Source organism: Triturus cristatus, chromosome 10 (assembly GCF_964204655.1).
Source record: "Triturus cristatus chromosome 10, aTriCri1.1, whole genome shotgun sequence".
In the NCBI taxonomy this organism is placed as follows: domain Eukaryota; kingdom Metazoa; phylum Chordata; class Amphibia; order Caudata; family Salamandridae; genus Triturus; species Triturus cristatus.
Window position 1 is genome coordinate 936,121,210 of NC_140593.1, and position 15,559 is coordinate 936,136,768.

Consider the following 15,559-nt stretch of genomic DNA (forward strand, 5'->3'; position numbering starts at 1 on the left):
TCAAGAGGATTATTGATGGACACTGAAAACTTATCTCAGACGATCTTGAGATTCCAGATCCTCCAATGAACTCTTTTAAAAAAGCGAGAAACATCAGAGACCATGTGGTTCGATCCCTACTCGACATGCCTTCTCAGTCCACTATGCAGACACTGTGGAAACTTCCAGAGATAGTGGGTCACTTCAAATGCGCACAATGCAAAGCATGCAAAATGGCAATTGAAACTAAGAAATTCTGCTACAACACACCATAGAACTCAAGGTGCATTCTAATTGCAACTCAATAGATGTGATTTATGCCATCCTATGCCCCTGTAATGAGTTGTATATAGGTCAAACGAGGCATAAAGTGAAGACCAGGACATCACAACACTGCAGCAGGATACAATATAGCACAGTGGCGGCACCCCTGGTTGAACACTTCATCGCTAAAGCTCACAAACCAGAATCAATCAGATGGTTGGTTCTGGAAAAGGTGTCCCTGGGCATAAGGGGTGGTGAGATTAATTCTATTCTGAATGTGCACAAATGTAAATGGATGTACACTATGGACACAGTGAATAATGGCATTAACTAACTTGATGGCACCAATGCACAACTCTCCATTCTAAACACTAACTAATGTGCCCTAACCATTATGCGTCTTCTTGCCTATGTCATTAATGCGATGATGTGGGTTTTATAGAAAGCAGAATGTGCGACTGTCTCCAAATGCTTTACTATATTTTGCATAAAATGCTCTTTTGTAATGTGGGGCGGATCTAAGACGTTTCACCTCTGTAAAGCCCCTCTTTGTACTTAACGCTATTGGGTTTGTTGATCACACTACATTGTATTGTACAGATAGAGTACATGTCATAGTGATAGTATGCACCCTTTAACTATGACATCATCTTAAATCCACAAAGGTTATAGACATAGGATTATACATACATTTTTACATTTTTTCTATTTTCTCTATATTTGCTCAGTCTTCACCGATTTTCGAGTCCACAGCTATTTTTCATATATAGGACTCGATACAAGATGGCATTTTTAGTTAATATTTCTGAACTTTGCACGTTAACGGCGAAATGGATCTCTTTTGAGATACCCCTGCAGTGTCACCGACTGAATTTGGCAGCCCCTAGTGAACCCGTGACAGGCATCCAGTGAGCGAGGCTCCGGGCGTGCTGGCAGCGAGCGACTGCACTCAGCGTGCACGTAACCGCTCGCGCCTTTATTATGCAGAGCGCGTCAGCCCGGTTCCTCTTTCATTCGAGTGATGGAGCCGGATGGTTGAAGTTTGAGGTGTGTGTCATCACGCTTGTGCTCATTAGCGGGGACGATCGCCCGATTGTTTAATTCAACCAAAGCCACGGGTAGAACGATTTATCTGTGTCTTTTACTTTGAGGTTTAAGTCGGTCATGAATGCTGTGGTATGAGTAGCACTTCAGGGCTTTACCATCAATATGAGCTGTATGTTTAACCCTTCTGGCGTGTATATTTTGATATTACATATAGGGGCATTCTTTACTCACCATGGACAATCAGATACATTGTGTGGCCTCAACTAGAAACTTAGCTCTATTCCACTGCATGAGTGCTATATTTCTCAATCACTCCTCATGAAAATGTGCGCCGTTAGGGCCATAAGTGTAACACCTACCCCACATCCGCATTAATAGGTGGACGTCTGTACAGGTCATGCGTGATCCATTAGGATAAGTGTTTCACCGATATGAGATGCACTACATTATGGCTAATATTTCACACACATCTTTGATACTAGTGCTGTAATAGTTTCAGTATGTCACCACCTTGTGTATGGTTTGTTAGGAGTTTTCTCCTGATTATACAGAATCAGGGATGTTTTTCATTCATATATCTCACTCAATGGTATACCATTAGAACTAGGCCATTGGATAGGTTAGCCTTACACCTGTCTAGTCCATGTTTTTTTTAAACCACACAGCACTTAGCATTGTCTTCTCCTTTGTTTGATAGATTTGTCATAATACAGCACGGGATAATGTGATCCACAGTTTTACTACGTATGTGCGTGCATGCACTTTTGACCGTACTTTTCCCCATAAATTAGTAAGTGATATGTCTGTGCCAGTATAGACATTTGATGTCTCAGTATGACTGAGTAGTTCGTAATCTGACCATATATCTTCTCTGACTTTAGGAGCTCAGTTGAGCCCACTCCCTGACTGCACAGACTGATTGTTAGTGCTGTTGGCCAGATTAGGTAACTATTACCTTTCAGTATGAGCATTCAAAACCTGTTATGTTGAAACACCTCCCTAATACGGTCTATCCAATTATTTTCAGGTGCTCCTTTCCAGTCCTGATGAAGACCCCACCCTAAGGCTCGAATCACGTTGAACATCTTAGGGATCGAAACGTTGACTATTACTAACTATTATACAAGCCTCGACAACTGAAATTCAATATCAGTGTCTTCTAATGCTATTTGTTTTTACTGGAACAGTTGACCTGTGATAGGCCGGAAAGGTATCACTATGTGAATTTGATGTATATATGTCACATTACCTCTCCCTTTTCAATTACCCTCACTCACTCACTTTGATCCACAACACCCCTACCCTTCCTTTCCCAACACTAGAGCACCTTTGTTACAAATATATTTATGATTCTAGATGCAAGAGCAACTGTTTTGCGTAAACTAAAGTCATTAATGCTTTGAAAATAAATTGCATTCACTGTAGACTATGCAAAATTGGTGCCGTGAATGCCGCTATTTCTTTTGTATTGTTAAATTGTTGATACTGTGACCAATTGTTTATTGTGCTGCAACCCTTAAATCCAAGCCTAAGTCACTAGGTCCACGAAAACTGATCACAAGCACTACGTACAATTTTCTTCTCGACCAGAAAATGAAAGGATGACTATGATTTTTAGCATCTGTAGTAAATGTCGTAGTTAATAGGTGACAGTCGTCCAGTGGATATTAATTGGAATTCATATTTCACAATGCAGCGTTTTGTGTACTTATGCAGAAGCAGCATGTATACACATGAAGTGAGGATTTTACAAAATGCATGGAATTCTACTTCTTTGGCCCTAAAGGTATTCAAAAGAAGATGCTGGGGAATGAGCTGGATTTTTAGAAACTCAGAAAATAGAGTGGGGTAATACTGCCCAGCCATACACTCAAGCCCAAACAGCCCGAACACAATCTCCAAGACTGCCAAAATGTGGCCAAAGATTCCCAGATCCTTGGGCCTATAAATTGTAAACACTTGTGTGTCTGATTCCAATTTCAATAAATTCACCTTAAAGTAACGGGTAATAGGATATCAAATATCAGTCTGAGGTATGTCAATGCTCTGCCTCTCTGGGGAATATCTGGCATTATGTAAGCATTATCACTGTTAAAGATGAAAGTAATTGTCTGTATCATAGTTATTTCAAGTCATGAGAGATGTTTATAAGGACAAGCACCTGATGCTAATGTACTCCTCCTGCCTAGACTGTTGGAAAAAAATTCACCCTGTGACAGAAGAGAGATCCAGCTGCTCAAAACCTGCATGGAGTATGCCTTGAGGTACTGAGTCACCCAGAAACCATAATGATATTTCAGCCTAGGTCACTTGAAGCAACACAAAAAGCTAGGAAGAGCCCAGAGGTCGAGCACCTGCTGCTGTACATGCAAGTACCATGATTGTGGTAAGACATCCTAAATCTTCCTAATAGCATCTTGGACCCACGGGAGCCCATATCTTTCTATTTCCATTCAAAAAGGAACACCGTTTTTTGCCTTGATCCTAGGCCTTGGTGTAGCACTGCCGCCCTGATTCTGACACTGTTTGAATGATATTGCTAGGTCTTATTATTAGAGAGTTGTATGTGTTTAAATATAAATATGATGTTGCCCTTCAACCTTAAAAGCCCAGTTTCTAATCCCTAACGATCAAGATTTTGATCCCCGATAGTTCATGCTACTGTGGGTGATACAACCAACATAAAAACCTGGCCTCAGTTGGTCATTTACAAAATACAGCCCATTGAGCTTTGGAAACCATGCAAGACAACGCTGTGCATACCCTTTCTAGTCATCCTCCAGTGGCTTAAAGACCAACTACATCCTAAATTGGTCTCACTTATGACTATGCCCAGTGGGTTAGAATATTTTCCTACTGCCCCATTTCAGCTCCACTAACTGATCACCACCGCTTTATTGAACTGTTGTTTGACACCCTAAAGATTTTTGTATTTGGTGCGACTCCTGCACCATTATGAGTTGTGGGTGTTGGACTTGGCTTTGATCAAAGGAAAGAAACATGGCAATCTAGAATATATTTGGGACTCCTGAGAAACCCAGTTGAGGAGAAAGATATGACAGGATGTTGGTGTCTATTAAACAGGCATTAGAAAACTACAAAGACCTCCATAGTGCCATAGAACCATTAAACAATTGTTTGTCTAATTCTCAAAACTGAATACTGAAGACATCTGTTACAAAATTAATGATTTTTGAACTGTTCTCTGCTCTGAGAGGGTCCATTTGTATATACCTTGTGATCAAGTTATTCTTGATTAAGTCTTGTGTGCTATCTGTTGTGGCATCATGTAGTAATTATCCCTATTTTAAAAACGAAAGGACCTGGCCAAAATATTATCATCCCATTTACCTGGGATGAAATTGGTAAGCTCTGTGGAAATCTCCTTTGTGATAGATCACTGTAAGAACCTGTAATATTATTTGGAGTAGGTGGCTGCCCACCTCAGTGAGTAAACATACCTTGTGTCCAGGTGAACCCTTAAAATCACGAAATTAACTCGAGATCATCCCCCGGTAGCTAAGGCATAGAGCAGATAGGCTTATTTTAAGGCACTGTCTAATGTTTTATGCAGCACCAAAACAGTAATAAAGTGAAAATGCAAAACAATAAAAATACCAAACTGAAATAGAAAAAATATAGTAAAATTTACATAGGAATAATTCTTAAAAATTACAAAAATCCAATAAGGTGAATCAGCGATATGAATTTATAATTTCTTTAGTAGAACTTGCGCAAAGTAAAATAAAGCACTAGAGATAGTCAATGGTCATGGTAGACTGGGACCTAGGTGTAATTTCAGTCTGACCACGATGGTGTACAGGTCAGATACACCAATCAGATTCATCCTGGTCAAAGATGTGACCTTCTGACTTAGGGCTCGATTTAATCCATGCCGGTAAGGATACTCCGTTTTGATGGAGTATCCTTAACGCTAAGAATACGGACCACCTGCCAAATTAAATTTGAGGTAGACCTAATGGGTTTATCATGGCAGAGACAACTCCACCTACTCTGTGATTAATCCTCTCTGATTGCCCTGTGGAGTAAGTGTCTACGGAGGCTGATCTCTAATTCGGCCCATCTAAATTTGGAAGGGTGGAGTTATAGGTCAGTTTTCAGTGCCCATCACTGCCAGGAGAACACTGAAGTTAAGGGACAACAAAAACTGCTAAATGCTCCCCTCACAACCTCAGAGGACTCCTGTGGCGTGTTACTGAATTGAAATTTGGTATAGTGATTATGTATTTGGAAGGGTCATGTTTAGGGTGTCCCTTCCAACTACCGAATTGCAGTGGTACATATCAATGTTTTGCAACCGAAATACGGTTGGAAAACATTCCTTTTTGTACGGACTACTAAAAGGTAGTAGTAACCATTCGCTAATGGGAAGTGGTCATCAAGGGTCCCTGTCCCCTTTGAGCATGTCAGCTAAAATATATTAAGAGCAGGCAGTAGTCCCACATCCCACTGCCTACTCTTCAAAAATGAAACTTAAAAGTTACATTTTCTATTATCCTATTTTTTAATCCCATCCTATTTTCCTGTCAGGAAAATGAGCTGAATTAAAAAAAAGAAAGATTGTATTATTAAAAAGCAATTATAGACATGGTGGTCGGCTGACCCCAGCAGGCCACCATCTCTTTGATGGCTATCATTCCTAATGTGTCGCAAACTGTGACCTGTCTCATTAATATTCATGAGGTACATCAGTTTGTAACCAACTAGTAATCGCTATTTAATAGATGTAAGTTTTCCTATATCAGAAACTGTAATTTCCTAATTGCAATTTGGTAAGATTTGCAATTTGGAAATCGCAAGTCTTCATTTTTGTACATATAGTGCTTAGTTTATTTTGTCCCAACTTTTCAGTATTTTTAGAGCACCTCTTTAGGGTCACTTACAAGACTTCCAGGACCTCTGGGGCAGCATTTAGGGGTCAGTCAGTACGTACCCACTCCAAAAGAGGCTACCAGGAAGGTCTAGTCTCAGTCCTGTTGCTACTGGTCAGCTTGACACTGCAGGGAGAAGACTTCTTACAGCTTGTTGTGTCCCTGTACCCATATAAGAGGTGAGGCAACTGACCCATGGAGTCCACTTCTTTGTCCTGGGTACAAAGGGGTGCAGGCCCAGTCTCTCAGGGCTTCTCTCAGGTCACAGACAGCAGGTCCAGTTCCCCTCTGTTCTTCCACAGGTCCAGAAATTGTTCTGAAGTGGCTGGCTGGAGGTGTCACATTTATGCCTGGCACCAGCCTTACTGCCAACAGGCCCAAAATGGCAAGTGTCAGGGCATTTTTTTGAAGATTGCGAAAGTCTTCAGCCAAGCAAACCTTGGGCTCTGAGATGGGTGTGTGGATGTCATAGGGTAAAAACCAGTGTCCTCCCATATCTAACTCTAAAATCCAGTTTGAAGCAGGCCCTGTACCTACAACAAATACAGAGACAGATGTCCCGTAGGACAAAGCAGGGTCCTTTAGCAACCAGAGAGGGGATACACAAGAATTGTCTTGGCATCCTATTCTCTCCCTTTCAAGTGTACCCACAGAGTTACATGTGGTTTAACTGACCTGGCAAGCAGGTTTTGACAGGATGGCATCACAGGATGTCCACAGCCGCCATTCAGAATATTCTGCAGCGTTCCGAGGAGTCATCTTGCTAAATTCAGGCCAGCTTATTGTTTGGTCATGGGAAGCATTTCACATCTTGTTCATACCTTATTCAGGCTGAGTACAGAATGGGAAGATCTGGATAGCTAATGCAAATTAGCCTCAGGACCTTCATTCAGGAAAAAGGTGACATTGTAAAAGTTATTTTTCCTTAATATTTATTGAAAAATCGATTTCATCATTGAATTTGAATAACTATTAAAATAGTTGCGTAAATTATTTTTCTACGTGGGCCCATTCCTAAGATACAGCATTAGTATTTTGATCGGTACACTGGTTTTCTACACAGGACAGTTAGACCTACCACAGTAAAACTAGCTTTTGGGGCCTTGTCAGTGTAGTGGCATGTTAACATTAATGTTCTATATGTCCCACTTTTAAATGCTATGCACCCCACTTTGTGGGCTACAAGACCTACATAGGGGTGACACACTAATATTTATAAGGGAGGTTTATCCTTGTAAATAAGGGTTAACATGTCACACTACAGGTTTTTACACTTCAGCAGTCAGGCTGCAATTGTAGGCCTGCTGCCATGTTTTATTTTGTTATACTAATGGATGACACAATAAGGGGCCGATTCCGATTCCGGCCGTAAAACGAACCGACCGACACGGACCCGGACCGAATACCGACCGACACGGACCAGCGCCGTACGACCCGTGGAGTACGATGCAACGCGTGTGAATTGCAACCGACACGTACGGAATGCAAGCCGTACGACCGAGCCGTAGGGAAAATAGTGATCCGGACGGAAAACCGACACGATTTTCACCGACCGACACGAACCCGGAATGAACCCGACCAACCCGTACCCGCGATGTACGATTAGCGCAGAACGATGCAATGCGTGTAAAACCAGACCGACTCGCACGGAGACCAAGCCGCACGACCGACATGCACAGACAACCGGGCACACAGGCAATAGAGACCTACGCGAACTACGCGTACCAAACACAGAAGACAGGCAGCGTGAACGAGGCGGAGAAGCACGCACGAGACAACAGCAGCATCCGTTTCCGTCACATGAACGTCTCCTTCATGCCTACAAAACACAAAGGAAAACAGACAAAAAAAGAACCAAACAAGCAATGACCAAGCCAATAAATACCAAAAAAAAACATGGGACAAAGACACACCCACAACTCCAACTATATAAAGGACTACAATCACTACCATCATCCCTTGCAAACAGGAGACACAGCCAGCAGCAAACACCAGTACACAGCAACCACAGACACACTCACAACTCACCCATCACACAACTCACACACCATCAGCACCTCATACAAAAGCACACACACATACACACAGCAAAACCAACACCAACCCACCATCACTTGCACCCTCACACACACATCCCTCACCACCACCACCACCCATCACCATGCCTCCAATGAAGAATCCAAAGTTCACAGATAGTGAGTTAGAAGTGCTGGTAGACGAGATCATCAGAGTAGAGCCACATTTGTTTGGTACATTGGTTCAAAGGACCCCCATCTCACAGAAAACCAAGATGTGGGCAAGGATTGTGGACAAGGTGAACGCACAAGCACCAACGTTGCGCACAAAGGACGATATCCAGAACAGGTGGTATGACGTGTGCAGGAGGGTCAAGAAACTCATCGAGAAAGATCACGCCTTGAGTCAGCGCACGGGCGGTGACCCTCCTGCCTAACCAGTCTACTTCAGGACCTGGGAGGAGAAGGTGCAGGACATCCTACCACCAGAGAGCGTCTATGGCCTAATAGACATCCCAGAGCCTGGTGAGTACACAAACAACATACCCAAGATTGTGTGTCAAGGGGACAGTGAAACCATGCACCCCAAGCAAAGCTGCACTAACCAATAGATAATCAGCCCAAGATGTGTATGCCAGTCAGCCACACAATAGCTGCCATCTCATAGTGACTGGGGACTGTGTCATGACATGCACCAACCTACAAACAAATAGATCAAGCCAGTGGCACTAAGCCAAATAGACCCTGCCAGACAGTTTGCCACCACAAACACACCACCTCACAGTGCAGCTGACTGTCAGGAAGGAATAGTGGGGATGCAGGTGAAGTGAGTGTAGCCAAAAGCATGATGGGGCCTGTAGTCACAGATAATGCACACCCTCCTGATTGGCCCATCAAGACCTCTCTGAAACATGCCCACATCACAGGGAGTGGAAAATGACTGACAAGATGGCTGACACTGGGTCCTGCTGTGGGGAGCACAAGGCCCTGCTCAGGGTTGTGTCCAAATCAGAAGCAGGACACCACTGACTGACATCCTGAAAGACAACTTGCACGCCCTACAATGGAAGCACGTTTCATGATGGGAAGGAGAACTGACAGCCCTGACCAGACTATTCAGCGTGGGGAGACACCCCCCCTCAACACAAACTCCACACAACTCACCGGGTACAATACATTGACACACACCTCATTGAAATATCAGCAAAAGATACCCCGTTGTGGGTGCTGCTGTGTGAAGCACAGGGGCTCACTTGGGACTTGTAGCCAAACAAACACCAGGATTTCACAGTCAGCCATCTTTGCATTGCAAGAGGGAGGAAGTGTGGGCATGCTGGGAAGGGGGATGTAGCCAAGAGTCTGATGGAAGTCGCAGTCACAGACAACCTACACCCACCCACATGGCCCAGGAAGATCAAACTGAAACATACTCGCCTCACAGGGAGTGGGAAGGGACTGACAAGATGTCTGACACTGGGCTCTGTTGTGGGGAGCACAAGGCCATGCTGGGAAATGGCCAACATCATACATCAGGACTACACAGTCAGCCGTCTTCGCATTGCTGTCACACCCCCTCACAGGGAAGCAGAGTCAAGAGTGAGGAAGCATGGGCATGCTGGGAAGGGGGGTGTAGACAAGAGTATGATGGGAGTCAGTCACAGACAACCTACACCCACCCACATGGCCCAGCAAGATCAAACTGAAACATACTCACCTCACAGGGAGTGGGAAGGGACTGACAAGATGTCTGACACTGGGCTCTGTTGTGGGGAGCACAAGGCCATGCTGGGAAATGGCCAACAACAATATCAAACTCTGTCCGTGACAAGCTGGGAAAAAGCAGTGCACAGGCAGGCATCAGTTTGAAAAGTAGAAAATGTCATGTTTGTGAACCAACGATGCATGTAGAAACATAAATCACATTGTGTGTCTCTTCCAAACACAGGTGGTGCTGGGCACCCAGCACCAAATGACGAGGATACCCAGTCCCAGACTCTGGTGGACACTAAGCTCTCTGGTCTGACTCTCTCACTGTCCTCTTTGGATGACGACGACCAACCTGGCCCCTCCGGTGTGAGCCATCATGCAGCACCAGCAGCATCAACATTTGCCCCCCCCTGTACCCACGTCTCCAGCATCTGGACACCGACAGGGCACCCCCACCAACATGGACAGACCAAGGACAATCAACATCCACAGCACAGGGACACAGGACACCCCGGAAGCTACAGCCAACACCACCAGCAACACCACTCAAGGGGTCCCAGTGTCACCTGTGCGTACCGCCGCTGGTCCTGCCCGTGTGGACTGCATGATGACCCCCAACTGGCACACATCTTAGATGCGTACCAGGATAGCACCGGAGGATTTGGCCAGGTAGTGGGGATCCTCAAGGACATGCAACATGAGCAGGTCGTCCACCATGCCCGCATAGAGGCCAAGTGGGATGACATCACTGCGGTGCATCGGGACATACTACAATGCCTCCGCCAGATCAACACCAACCTGTCCACACCCCCCTGTGTGCCCACAACATCTGTCGCAACATCATCTGCCAGCGCCACAGGGAGGGAGGAGGACTCTGGTGGAGAGTCCCCTGCACCGCAGAGGCCTGCACATGAGTATCCTCCCCCCAGAAGAAGAGGGGTCGTCCAAAGATGGACATGTGAGAGGCAGATGTCCCAGCACATCCCCCAGGGCCTCCAAACCTGTTCTGGACAATGTTCTTTGTGCGCAACCCGTTCACCTTGTCCAATCGCACACAACTCGCCCACATGACATGGAGGGTTCATGTTGGGCCAATATATCAGATGACTGTGGACTTTACTCTGGACATTTCATCTACCAGCACTTCCAACTCCAATGTGAACTTTGGATTCCCAAACCACTGTACAGCACCCATCATCCTGTGCACTTCCCTCACACATGTTTGTAAATAACCTCACCAGTACACCATACTTGCCTCTGTTGTGATTCCAACTTGTCATGTTCAGAGATATGTCGATCTGCTACACAACACAGTGCATGCCAAATACTGCAACAATGTGACCAACGTAAGGTGAGTCATGGGGATGTGACACATGTGAGGGAGACACACCACTATGGCAACACAAAACATACTCACCATGGCGATGTTACTCATCACACACAATGATGTTGACCTGAAACACATTGGCATGCACAGACACAACACCAACCCCAGTCAGTGGTAACAAGTCCACAGGTGAGGTAAGCAGATGTCACTCAGATGTGGGAAGACAGACAACGCACATAACAAAGCGTAGCGCAGGTTCATTACACATCAGCAACACGTTGATTCCACACTAGTTGCACGGTAATTCTACATAACAGTGGACACACGCTCACAATGTGTTGGAGAATGGAAGTCCAGGGATGTGGGGTACATCAGTTGATGGGAATTGTCAACTTCCACACTGGTGTTGGCTTCTGGTTGTTGGGGGTCAGTGTTGACCACACAACAGGCAAAGTACCCTGGAAAGGACAGACAAGATACAGTCAAAAGCACAGAAGAACAGGAGAGAAATGCAATACACATGCACAAAACATGTTGCAAAACACCTACACAAACACTAGTTAGCAGTACTACCCTATTGTGGAGTACACACCAGCTGAATGGACACATCACAGCACGCATCCTGTCAAGTGGCACACAGACACACTCAGACAGCAACAGAGCTGGCTCAACACATTCCTGGCTACCTCCATACATTCACATAACAAACCTGGAAACTCACTTTCAGGTGAAGAAGTTGTTGATGAGCTGGGAGCGGACGTCACCATCATCTTCATCATCACTGGCATCTTGGCCCAGGCCGGGATCCTCCACAGGTTTCGGAGGTTGGTCGTCGTCATCGTCATCCTGGATGAGAGGCACCTCCTTCCGCACCGCCATGTTGTGTAGCATGCAGCAGACAAGTATTATTTTGCACACCTTTGCAGGCTCATATGGGAGGGCCCCTCCGGTCTTGTCCAGGCAGCGAAAGCGGCTTTTAAGGAGGCCGAATGTCCGCTCAATCACCCTCCTGCTCCTACCATGTGCCTCATTGTAGCGCAGCTTGGCTGGTGTCACAGGGTTCCTGAGGGGTGTCAGCAACCACGGCATGTTGGGGTATCCGGAGTCACCTACACACACAAAAATGAACAAGTAGCTGAGTTTTGTAGGAGTGCGGAATACAACAGTGACAAACACACACAATGAGAAACAGTCAGTACACACCGACAAGCCAGGCATCTGTGACATCAGCGTTGCAATGCGACTACTCCTCATAATGTAGGCATCGTGCGCCGAACCAGGGAACCGTGCACACACATGTGTGATCGACATGTCAGCAAGACAGACCACCAAAGTATTGATCGAATGGTAGTGCTTCCTGTTCCGGTATGCCTGCTCATGTGCCTGTGGTGGTATCAGGGCAACATGTGTCCCATCAATAGATCCAATGACGTTCGGCATCCTCCCCAGTGTATAAAAGGCATCCTTAATTTCAGGGAGTTCATCTGGGCTCGGGAACTTGATATACAGGTCGAGGAATTGCAACATCCCCTCCAAGACATCGCGTAGCACCTGACTAAACATTGTTTGCGACATACCATCAGCAGTAGCCACAGTGTACTGGAAGGTACCGGTAGCAAAGAAGTGCAGGGCTGCCATCACCTTCACCTCTGGGGTCAGTGCTGTAGGGTATGTTCGGCCAGGTAGCAGATGTGGTGCCAACTGCTCCGCCAACTCCGCAATCAGTGGCCTGGTGAAGCGGTACCGTCTGATGCAGTCGCGTTCCTGCATGGTTGCAAGGTCTGGGAACGGACGATGGACAGCTGGTGCTCTGCAGTACCGAGATGCACAAAGGAAGATTGTCAGTACATCCACCCATGTGGCCATGACCACGATCACTATCACATGCTAGTTCATGACATTACACAATGTACTGAGGTGTGTGCTGTTGGGCATGGACACATATGTCACCTACAAGTCCACATGAGTCCCATGTAGTGCAATGGGCCAATCATCTGGCTGTGTCACCCAACCTATATGCTGCTGCAACGTTAAAAAAACACACCCCAGTGACAATTGAGGCCTCATGTTTTCCAGGCATCACAGATCTTTGCCATGCAGAAACCCAGTCTCCCTGTATTGCCACATCAACACAGCAATGGACATGGCGTAGCACGTACACACCACAAGGCAAGCGTGAGTCCCACAGGTAGTGGCCACTGTTGTTCCTGCCAGCCCTACATGTATGTCTCTTAGACACACACCCCATCAAGGTTGATGCATATACCACATGGATGTGGAAACTGTCACCCATTGGTAACATGTGATCAGACACATCTGAGACACAACATGCACACAGACTGTAGGTTCACATCAGTATTGGGGCTACAGGTCTCACTGTGACGTACATGCCATCACCCCCAGGACTCAGGGTATATGTGACGTGTCTTAAACATATCCAACCTGACACTGTGGCCTTGACTCATGCCCATTACTGTCCAATTGTACATCACAGTGGTAATGTGCACAACACACAAAGGATTCTGCCCCCATGTACACGTGCACAGCCTGGGAGTGGCTGCACAAAGTGCCAGCCAAAAAAACAGCTGTGGCCTCCCCAAACACCCAGGGAATGCAGCCTTACATGCCATGGGACTCTGTATGGCCAATGCTATAGTGTGGCAGGTGTGCGCAGGTGTCCATGGCCAGTATATGTGTGTTGCATCTGTATAATAGTCACACTAATGAGGTCCGACGCGGGTGAAAATGCGTACGCATTGCACGGGTCATGTCCGAGCCGTGCGTACGCTTTGGCATTGAATGCAATGAGGTCCAACGAGGGTGACTATCATGCATATGCGTTGGACAGACATGGTCCGAGACAGGCATACGCCTTGGCCATTGCATCGTATGGAGACAGGTGCATGTGTATATTCAAAATACGCGTTGTACAGTTAGTTAAATGAGCCGGGCGCACCCATTGGCTCAGGACTGTCATGGAGACGGATGCGGATTCAAAACTTGTACGAGTTGTGCACTGGAAATTCAGTTGGATGCCTACAACAATGTTGCAATTTCAAGTGTTCCATGAAGGTGAAGATTTGAACGATGCGGAAGGCGTGTACGAGACGTACTTTTGAATGGATTGGCCAGATTCATAGAATGCAACCGTGTTGGACCTATCACTTCGGACACATGGCACAGAGTCTGCATCTGCAGCACAGATATAAGGCTGGCTGGCCCCCAGGGAGCTCACTTGCCTGCACTATATGCTACTGGACCACATCCCTGCTACCAAAGCTGCTGTCTCTGCATCCACTGGTTCCTGCTATGGCACGTACTCTGGAGAGGGCCCCAGCCTTCACTGAGGAGGAGAACCAGGCCCTGCTGGACGGGCTCCTTCCAGAGTACAGAAAGCTCTATGGTACACCAGGGGAGCAGGTGAGGGTGCAGTCCACTGCCTTCCTAATTATGCATGTTGTCTGACTAGCAGTACTAGCAGTGTGTACACCAGTGGCAAGCATTCTCACTGACTACTTTCATCCCCCAAAGTGTGTAGGTACATGTAATGAACAGGTGTCCTGCTGCTAAAGCACATTAGTGCAAGCTTAAACTATCCAGGCATCGTTAACATGTCAGACATGCATGTGAGTTTTCATTCCCCATGGTTGCACTACCTGTGTAACTAATTTCCCTTTGTGATGATGACATGTATATCCAAATGTGTGCTGCACAAATCTGGGGCATGTGTGTTAATGTACTTTTCACTTTGTCCTCCTCACAGGTTGATGCCCACCAGAAGCAGGAGATCTGGCTGACCATCGCCCGGGCTGTTCGTTCTGTGGGTGTCTACAAGCGCCGGATCCGCAACTTTCAGAAGTGGTGGCAGGACCTTCGGGGCTGGACCCGGAGGATAGCTAGAGTACAGCTGAAGCTGTCACCTCCACGCAGGAGGGGTGGACACCGGACCCTGACTCCCCACATGCTCCGTATCCTGGCAGTGGTCTTCCCGGACCTGGATAGGCAGTTGAAGGCCAGACAGCAGCAGGAAGGGGGTGAGTCCATGTCTGATCTGTGTACTATGTCTGACATGCAAATAGCAGTCTTTTGTCCTGGTCACACTTCCACATTACGTAGGTCTTGTAGTCTCAAACTCAGGTCCCTCATTTGTGTGATGCACCCTCCTCATCTGTTCCACAGGTGTGGCCCCTCCAGTCTGTTGCTTGTGTCACCAGGGCACTGTGTTCCTGCAGTCAGCTATGCTTCAGGTACCGGTCAGCATCAGTTCCCGTGAATCTGTTGTGTGTTTCATGGGTGGGTCAATTGTTTACACAATGCCTGAGATATGA